Source organism: Grammomys surdaster, unplaced genomic scaffold (genome assembly GCF_004785775.1).
Source record: "Grammomys surdaster isolate TR1022 unplaced genomic scaffold, NIH_TR_1.0 752, whole genome shotgun sequence".
NCBI lineage: Eukaryota > Metazoa > Chordata > Mammalia > Rodentia > Muridae > Grammomys > Grammomys surdaster.
Window position 1 is genome coordinate 1,110,744 of NW_021605171.1, and position 8,763 is coordinate 1,119,506.

Below are 8,763 nucleotides of genomic sequence, written 5' to 3' on the forward strand. Positions count from 1 at the left end.
GAGAGAGAGAGAGAGAGAGAGAGAGAGAGAGAGAGAGAGAGAGAGAGCGCGAGCGCACTGGGCCTGGTTTGAGCTTCTGAAACCTCAAAGCCCACCCCTGTGACACACTTCCTCTGACAAAGTCGTATCTACCCTAACAAGGCCACACCTCCTAATTCTTCTAAGTAGTGCTACTCCCTGATGATTAAGGATTCAAATACATGAGCATATAGAGACTGTTCTTATTCAAACCACCATAGACAGTTGCATAGCAAGTTAGAGGCCAGTTTGCCCTACCAAATTGCAAAAGTAAAAATATTTATTTATTTATAATACAGATGTCATTTCCTCTCACTAGAACCCCCTATCCTATAACCCCTCTTCCTTTATGCTTTTATACCAATTTGTTTACATGTATGTATTAAGGTAAGTTCTAGGTTAAGGGTCTAGTAATACAATAGATGCAAGTAGCTGAGGAACACACAATACAATAAACACAAATAGTCAAAGAAAAAGCAAGGCATTAAACCCAGTTACGTGAACATTCCCATGATAACTGTTTCTAAGGGCTTATCAGGATGACCAAAGTATCTGAGCCTATTTCCCTAACCTAGCCTAAGGTCATTTTCATGTCTGAAGCCTACTTCATTATTCTAGCCTAAAATTTAGATTCCTGTCTGAAATTACTTCTTTGTTCTGGCCTAATATTTAGATTCCTGCCTGAGATTACTTCTTTGTTGTAGCCTACGATTTAGACTCCTACCTGAAATTACTTCTTTGTTCTAGTCTAACGTCATATTCCAGTTTGAAGCCTACTTCCTTGTCCTTGGCCAATGTCATATTCCTGCCAAGCAGGCCCTTTCCTTGTCCTTGACCCATGTCTGCTTCTTGCCAAGCAGCCCTAAAGGCTCTCCATCTCTCCCGCTTTTTTATTTTGTTAACAAGACTGAGCCTGTCTTAGGTCGTTCTGACAAGAATGCCTTCCTTACCCATCATGGAATATACATTATCAAAGGCACTTATGTCTTAGGTCGGTAAGGCTCTGTGCAGAATCTTACTGGTCCTTGGCTTGCCAGCCTGTTAATTTAATAACTCTGGGGGTCTATTTTCAGTTTTAAGCCATGTACTTTGGCTGTCAACATGTTTATGTTGTTAAAGATAAGCTTTAACAGGATGGACAGGAATGAAAGTATTCCCAGGACAAGAAGGGCTAGCCTCATCAAGCTATATATGCCATTCCTGAGGTTTATCCAAAATGGAAATACTGACCTCAGACCATAGATAAATTTTTGACATTATCTGCAGCATCAAAGGTCAACAAAGCAGCATTCTTTAAATTCATAATCTCACTATGCAAAGTTAACATACCCAGAGAGGAGTTAGGATTATGCCAAATATCCTACAGATGTCTTTAAACTTTTTTCTAATTATAATGACAACCATTGTGAATTTCAAAAGTAACACTACTCCAATGATATTTGTAATGACACTTGGGATGGCTCCTAACTCTTGAACCCTGAACCTCCTTCAGATAATTTGAATGGGTTATAGAGCATCGTTCGTTGTTCCAGATATCTATATAAATCCTTTTGTATACTCAATATATTTGTAACATTTTTTTTTGCTAGATGGTTAACAAAAACAGTTGTCTTAACTCCTTGTGTCAATGCTATTGCAGAAGCAGTGGTGCTAGAAATTAATAGAGTTAAAGCTGTTGTACCAGCAATACTCAAGCCTACTACCCTCTTGCTTCTACTTAAAGCCTAACTCACTTCTTCCAGCACTTTCAAGCTTTTTTCAGAGAATCAAGGTTTTGTAATACTCAGGGCAGTAAGACAAAAGCTGGATGATAGACTCCCCTAACAGACATGCCAGGTTTCAACACACTAAAATAATTGGAAATTATACAGTCAATGCAAATTACAATAAATGCTGTAGAAGAGACAAAACCATTTTAACTTGACAATTAAAAGAGCCTTAAAACATGCACTAACCCTTGTTTGAATTCCATATCCTGTCCCAACTTTATCTCTTGTTAACATAACATCATAGAGAACTTCCAAATATGTCTCTGACAAAGTCCAGATCCAGTCTTCCAAAAGTAGATTGTTATTTCCCATGTTGTGTTGATTTCTAAACCAGTACATGATTGAGTCCTAATAGCTGGTCACCTTTAAGAAGAATACAAGAGACATACTTTCTCTTTTTGATTCTCTATCCCACAAAGTCTAAAATCTTGAGGCAAGGCAGCTTGTTCCATCTGGGATATAGTCAAGCAAAGGTGGGTCAGGAACATATGTCCAATACAGCTTCCCAGTCACCCTGGTCAGGGCACTCAGCAAGCTCACAGGTTGGCATCATTCTTTGTCTCAGCAACAGTATGTCTCACCAATCTTTTTAAAGTTCCATGGGCCTCTTCCACAATACCTTGTCCTTGAGGATTATATGAAATCACCATAATAAATTGTTGACAAAAAGTCTGACTGTTCAACTACAATTGCCAGACCCATTATCTGTTTTTTTTTTTAATGGGATATTTTATTTATTTATCTTTCAATGTTATCTCCTCTCCCATTCCCCCCCAAACCCCTTATCCCATCCACCCTCCTCCTATTTCTATGAGGATGTGCTCCCACAATCCTCCCATTCTGGCCTCCCTGCTTTCAAATTCCCCAACACTAGAGAATCCAAACTTTCAGGCACCAAGGCCCTCCACTTCCACTGATGCCTGACAAGGCCACCCTCAACTACCTATATAGGTGGAGCAATGAGTCCCTCTCTATGTGTTCTCACGCTGGAGGTTTTTGGATGGCTATTCCAGCTTGTTTCTTAGGACCATTTCCTTGAAACATTGTTTTCTAGCCTTTTACTCTAAGGTAGTGTCTGTCTTTGAGGTGGGTTTCATGTATGCAGCAAAATGCTGGGTCCTGTTTACGTATCCAGTCTGTTAGCCTATGTCTTTTTATTGGGGAATTGAGTCCATTGATGTTAAGACATATTAAGAAGAGGAGATTGTTGCTTCCTGTTATTTTTGTTATTCGTGGTGGCATTGTTTGTGTGACTATCTTCTTTTGGATTTGTTAGAAGAGGATTACTTTCTTGCTCTTTCTAGGATATAATTTCCCTCCTTGTATTGGAGCTTTTCCGCTATTATGCTTTGTAGTGCTGGGTTTGTGGAAAGATAGCGTGTAAATTTGGTTTTGTTGTGGAATATCTTGGTTTCTCCATCTATGGTAATTGAGAGTTTTGCTGGGTATAGCAGCCTGGGCTGACATTTGTGTTCTCTTAGGGTCTGTATGATGTCAGTCCAGGATCTTCTTGCTTTTATAGTATCTGGTGAGAAGTATGGTGTAATTCTGATATGTCTGTCTTTATATGTTTCTTAGCCTTTTCCCCTTATTATTTTTAATATTCTTTCTTTGTTTTGTGCATTTGGTGTTTTGATTATTATTTAACGAGAGGTATTTCTTTTCTGGTCTAGTCTATTTGGCGTTCTGTAGGCTTCTCGTATGTTTATGAACATCTTATTCTTTAGGTTAGGGAAGTTTTCTTCTATAATATTGTTGAAGACATTTATTGGCCCTTTAATTTGGGAATCTTCACTCTCCTCTATACCCATTATCCTTAGGCTTGGTCTTCTCATTGTGTCCTGGATTTCCTGGATGTTTTGTGTTAAGAACTTTTTGCATTTTGCGTTTTCTTTGACAGTTGTGTCAATATTTTCTGTGGTATCTTCTGCATCTGAGATTCTCTCTTCTATCTCTTGAATTCTGTTGGTGATGCTTGCATCTATGACTCCTGATTTCTTTCTTAGGTTTTCTATCTCCAGGGTAGTCTCCCTTTGTGATTTCTTTATTGTTTCTCTTTCCATTTTTATGTGCTGGATGGTTTTGTTCAATTCCTTTACCTGTTTGGTTGTTTTGTCTTGTAATTCTTTAAGAGATTTTTGTGTTTCCTCTTTAAGGGCTTCCACCTGTTTACCTGTGTTCTCCTCAATTTCTTTGAGAGTGTTATTTATGTCCTTCTTTTTTTTTTTTTACCCAGAGCTTTTTACACAGAGGGAGGTGGGGCTTGGTGCAGCTCAGGGACAGAACCTTGTCAGGCCTGCACAAAGCCCTTGGTTCCATTCCAAGCACCACAAAAACAGAGAAAAGAAAAAGTCTGTCACAACGAAGGCAGCATTACTGCTGTAGATGTATGAGTGGCCCTGGGTGATACCCTCACAGCAGGTAAAGTAGACAGAGACCCCGCCCAATCTTCTCTTGTCATTTTGAAAATGTCTTCCCAACTCTCAGTCCTTCACTATGTAGTATCAGATGTCACAATTTATACAAATGACACATTTTAGGCAAAATTAAGTGTCTACCAAGAAACCATCCTCTCTACAGAAGCGGTGTTGTCAAACACTCCAGAACAGCATGTCTGGCACAGTAGTAATCCTTCTAGACTCCTTACTCAATATTAAAACTCCCCCAGTACATAAATATTCCTGTACCATGCACACAGCAGCGTGGAGTCCACTGATGCTGCAGGCACTATTCTAACGGCTGAACCCTGCACCTCAAATTCTGCCATCTACACAGTGAATTGATATGATGGTCAGGGCTCCAGAGTGACAGCAAACTGTCTCTTGGGTGACACGCTTGTGGCGAAGTGCCTCCAAACTGGAGGGCAGCAGCTGGGTGGGGCAGCTGGGCGGGGCAGCTGGGCTGGGTAGAGGAGTTTAGAATACTGCTCAGGAGTGAGTACTGGAGAGGTCTACTTTGTCTACCCTTAATCCTAGTCTTGAGTAACTGCGTGGTCGTGCAAAATACACTTCTACTTTAGAGGAGGCAGAACAGTCTGTTAGGAAAGCGTATTCTTGGGGGAATCTGAAGGCATCTCTCTCAAAGTGCTGTCTACTTGGTAAGTCTCTTGGCGACATCGCTGTATGCGATTTCCACCTTCTTGTCGCTGGGACAGGTGTTGGTGAACTCATCCCTGCTGTAGGCATTTGTCAGGTATCTCCAGATGCCCGTCATTCCTTTAGGAATATCAAAGTTGCAGTATTTTTTGGCCACTACCTTGACAATGTGGAGCTTGGGCAGCAGGTTGCAGTCTGCTAATGTCACCTCGTCACCATCCAGAAACCTACGTGTGGAAAATTTGATGTCCTCCATACTGTTCTCGTCGATTTCATCAGGGAGGGGAGAATTCAGATACTCATCCAGCTTCTGCAACATCTTCAGGAGCCCCCTCTCCAGTCCTTCATTAGCCTCTGGTCTTGAGTTCTTGATGTAAGCAGAGAATTTGTCAGAGATGTCCATTCCGGCAGTGTTTGACTCTGGGTGTTTTGGTGAAAGCTTTAAGTACTTGGGTGGGCATAAGACTTCTTCAAGAAATTCCTCAATCTTATTTACATCCGTTTTGACTTTGCTGTTGAAGGTTATAAATGGTGGGTGGGTCCCCGGAGCCAAGTTCTGCAGATCTGCAGGCTTCCTTTTCAGGTCAACGGTTGTGACACTGAACACAACTCCTTTGAGCCAAAGGATCATGAAGACCCTCTATGAGAAAGGGCAGTTTTCTATGCTTTCGTCATCACTGCCGGCCTGTGTGGTTCTCCATCTTCCTACATCTCTGCCCTATTTATGTCCTTTTTAAAGTCCTCTATCATCATCATTAGAAGTGATTTTAAATCTGAGTCTTGCTTTCCTGGTGATATGGGGAATTCGGGATTTTCTACTGTGGACGAACTAGGTTCTAATGATGCCAAGTACCCTGGGTTTCTGATGCTTATGTTCTTGCGCTTGCCTTTTGCCATCTGGATCTCCTTAGTGCTACCTGCCTTGTCTCTGATTGGGGCCTGTCTTTCCTATTATTTTGGTTGTATCAGAACTGTGTGGGGTGGGTGTTACTACTGGGATTACAGCTGAGGTCCAAGATCTGCTCAGTGCTCGGGCCCAGACCGAAAAGAACCAGTGCTCTGGGCCAGGAGTGGATTCTTGGGTTCCAGTGGGTCCCAGTTACTCCCTGTTTGGGGTGGATGTTGCTATCTCCTTACCTAAGATGCTGCCGGGATTAGAGCTCCTGGGAGACCTGTTTCCTCTGGGTTCTGTGAGATTGGGTGCAGAGCTGCCACTCAGGATGTGCTGAGTGCTCGGGCCCAGACCGGAAGTGGGACAATTTTCTCTTGCAGGGAAAATGCTAATCACATTCATTCAGATATCAACTTTATAAATTGCTTTGGTCTTCATTAACTTTAGGCATTAGCAGTCATTTTATTTTTCAATTGATTAAGAAAAAAAAGGCTGGGTTTGAAGTCACAAAAGGAGCTTAATTTCTGAAGTCTGTGGGGAGATCCTCGAATAAGGAAGAGATAATTCAGAAGGGACTTTGCTGTAGTCATATTTCTAATGAAGTTTGATGCATTACAAAGACTGTTAAATTTCATCAGTATACTGTAGCCAGGAGACTGACAATGATTGCTGTCAGTTTTGAAGGATAAAGAAACTTCTATGCAGCCAAAATTCAGCCCATAAAGAAGCACAGGTGTGCATAATCATGGTTAGTGAAGATTCTGTCTTGACTCCCTGAATGACCATATTAACCAAGATGCAGTTAGAGGGTGTTTTGATCTTCAATGTCTTTAAGCCATCCCTTAATGTTATTGATTAGTTTGATTTAAATTGTGTTATAATAGTTATTATAGCTATATAACCTTGTTATACAGCTATAATAATAAACAAATTTCTATAGGGACCTCATTAAAATTAAAACAATACAGAATAATTTGATTTCTCTATTTGGCCCTTTTCAGTGTTACATCACTTAGAAAAATAATGCCATATATTTGCCTAGGAAAAGATATAATACAGAAAGACATTTTATTCTGTTTTTGGTTTTGAAAGTGGTTGAGACTTTGTGGAAAAACCACCCCCAGACACCTCATTCTAGATAAAGAAAACTATTACTGGGAGAAATCAGGACTTCTTTTGTTGAGTTCTAGGTCTTGTTAATAAAAGAATTTACCATACAGAAATCTTCTCAGTTTCAGAAATAAGTCTAAGAACAATTTTATCAGAGTTTTGGAGAAAAACAACAGCGCAGACAAGCTATAAATCTTGGTAGCTGCCAACAGTAGGAGATGTGGAAGAGAAAGAGAGAAAGCCAAGATTTTTGACTTAGGATCTGAGAAAACCAGCATGTTCAGCAATAGAGGTCTCTAAGCCACTGCATAGAGGAGGGAAGGCTTCAGGGAATGAGTAAGAAAGCCTAGAGGTCTCAGAAAAGCATACTAAGGTTTTTGAGAAAAGACAGCAGAAAAAAAGGGAATGGAAAATTACACATTTGGGTTTAGAGCTCAAAAATCAGGCAGGTTTAATAGTAAAAGTCTGTAACCTACTGAGTCAGGGTGGAGCTTCTGGAAGAACAAGTGAGTTATCTCATTAAAGTGATTAGTTATTCCTCCTATCTTCATGTCGTGCCTCCATTTTCTGGGGGTGAGGAAGTTATTGATAAGCTTGGTTGGATTATTTCTTAAGGTAAGGGACAACAGAGTGTAATATTCAAAACTTTGGAACTGAGAAGATTCCATTCATCTAAGGAAGTATGAGCAGATCTTTTTTGTAAAGATCATGTGGTAAATATTTCAGGCTTTGTGGATCACGTGGTTTCTTTCAGAGCTATGATTAATAGGCTATTGAAGTGGAAATCACTGCTGCCATTTTCTAAATAAATGACCAAATCTGTATAAAAGCCAATTCTATTTATAAGAGGGTGGTATCATATAGTTTGCCAACCCAATTATAAGTGTCATTCTGGCCCTGGATCTGGTGTCATTTGCCCGGCACTAAAGCCAATCTTATTTAAGCTTATTTAATGTATTCTTTTATTGTTTCTTTCATTAGCATGGAACTTGTTTCAGAACATATTTCTTCCAAGGCCTCAAACAATTGATCTTCTTGTTACACAGTAAATGCTTAATGGGGTCATAAACTGATGTGGGAGAAATGAGGAAGACTCCTTCAAGGAGAAATTTTCCATGAGTTCTAAAGCTAGAAAAAGACAGAAGGAGGAGAAGGAGGGGGAGGAGGAGGAGGAAGAGGAGGAAGAGGAGGAGGAGGAGGAAGAGGAGGAGGAGGAGGAGCAGGAGGAGCAGGAAGAGCAGGAGGAGGAGCAGGAGGAGGAGGAGGAGGAGAAGGAGGAGGAGAAGGAGGAGCAGGAGGAGGAGGAGCAAGAAGAGGACAACAACAAAAAGACTAAGGCTCAGCACCTCACATATGAAAGGTTTATCCTGTCAAGGATAGGATACATCAATGTACTCAAGGATACATTGTATGATCGTTGTACTTTCAAAATGTGGAAGTATAAAAAATTATACTCTGATAACAAATTCTCTATAAGACTTTTCCTGACCCCCAGAAACTGTTATGTCTTACCTCCTTTTTTTTATTATTGGTAACTAACATACATAAATGAAATCTCTTTTTATTGAAGAAACTTCCTTTTAAAAACATTTTTAGACCATAACTAGATTGTGAGTTATTAGGGAGTAGGGTCAGTTTTGCTTTCTTAAGTCTTTGTATTTCAGACTTGTCTATTATGATTACCCAGTGAGTGTCTGTTTCTTTCAGCATGTGGTAAAATCAATGCTGAACAGAGTGGACAGAGCTAAATCTTTGTAAAATGCGATCTTTTGCAGACAAAAAATGTTCCTTAGCTTCCTAGTCTGCCTCTGGATTGTCTTCTATCAGGGAAGGCAACTCCTTTTACAGGATTTTGCTAAAATATTTTCTTTTTATTTTG

At 40.2% G+C, this 8,763-nt stretch overlaps 1 pseudogene; it reads right to left on the bottom strand.

Annotated features, from left to right (window-relative positions):
* Positions 1 to 4,877: 4,877 nt before the first annotated feature.
* LOC114633855 lies at positions 4,878 to 7,435 on the bottom strand (annotated as a pseudogene).
* Positions 7,436 to 8,763: the final 1,328 nt, after the last annotated feature.